Raw genomic sequence first — 1,138 nt, 5'->3', positions numbered from 1 at the left:
TTTTTTTTTATCCTCACCCAAGGGTATATTTTTATTGATTTTAGAGAAAGAGGAAAGGGGTGGGAGAGAAACATCAATGTGAGAAACATCAAGGGGTTGCCTCCTGTATGCACCCTGACAGGGGACCAAACTTGCAACCTGAGCATGTGCCCTGACCAGGAATTGAACTGGTGACCTTTCAGTATACGGGATGACACTCAACCACCTGAACCACACTGGCCAGGCCTAAAATGGTAAATCTTATGTTAAGTATATTTTCCCACAATAAAAATACTGGAAAGAAGTTAAAGTTACTTTCTTTATGCTGTGCTACCTCCCTACTGATGGGACGTAGTACTATTTTTCAAACACAGAAATGGCTTTGACTGTGTAGTGAAAACACAGAAAAAACAAAGTTATCCCAAAAAGCTGTTTGAACAAAGAATATGAATAGTCAGAAGAATCATCTGTGTAAGAAACAGCACATCTACTTCTTTGTTTTGTTAAATATTGATTTAAAAACTATCTTCATATATTTTAATTTCTTCAGGAGAGAAAAACAACTGACTTTACAGCCTGATACAAAATACTTAACACTGAACTATACTGTTAAGAACTGTTCCCATTCTGTCTAGAGGACATTCTGGCAAAGCAAGTGCCCTTTCTGAATGATATGGATAAACCAGCAATAACCTAGAAAACATAAAATGTTGTGTAAGACTACCAGAATTGATAACATCCTTTAAGATCATCCAAATGCCATTATTCTGATCAGAGTCTATTTAAAAAACAATCATTTGATCTTTATGGGCTTATCCAAATAGAATTTAATAATGAAGAAATTACTCTGTAGAGCTGAGGTTAGCATTTTGGTCCTATTATTAACCACTCTTCTTAGTGAAAGTTCAGAAGTCTGATTTACCAATCTCATATAAGCTTAATGTAAACCAATATTCAGAGTTTGATCATACCTCTAAGAATCAATAAAAGTGTATTGAACTAAGATATCTGAAAACCAGGCTCGGGACTTGGGCGTCATTCCATCATAATCATGATTTCTGCCGTGGCAGCCAACCACTCCTTTTCTTTGTTTTCTTAACTTGACATGAGTTGTCTTAAAATTTAAGAGACGGGCCATTACTCTAAACTTGAAAGCAGT

Source organism: Myotis davidii, unplaced genomic scaffold, assembly GCF_000327345.1.
Source record: "Myotis davidii unplaced genomic scaffold, ASM32734v1 scaffold648, whole genome shotgun sequence".
Lineage (NCBI taxonomy): Eukaryota > Metazoa > Chordata > Mammalia > Chiroptera > Vespertilionidae > Myotis > Myotis davidii.
The sequence above is the reverse complement of the archived record's forward strand: the minus strand, read 5'-3'. Positions refer to the sequence as shown.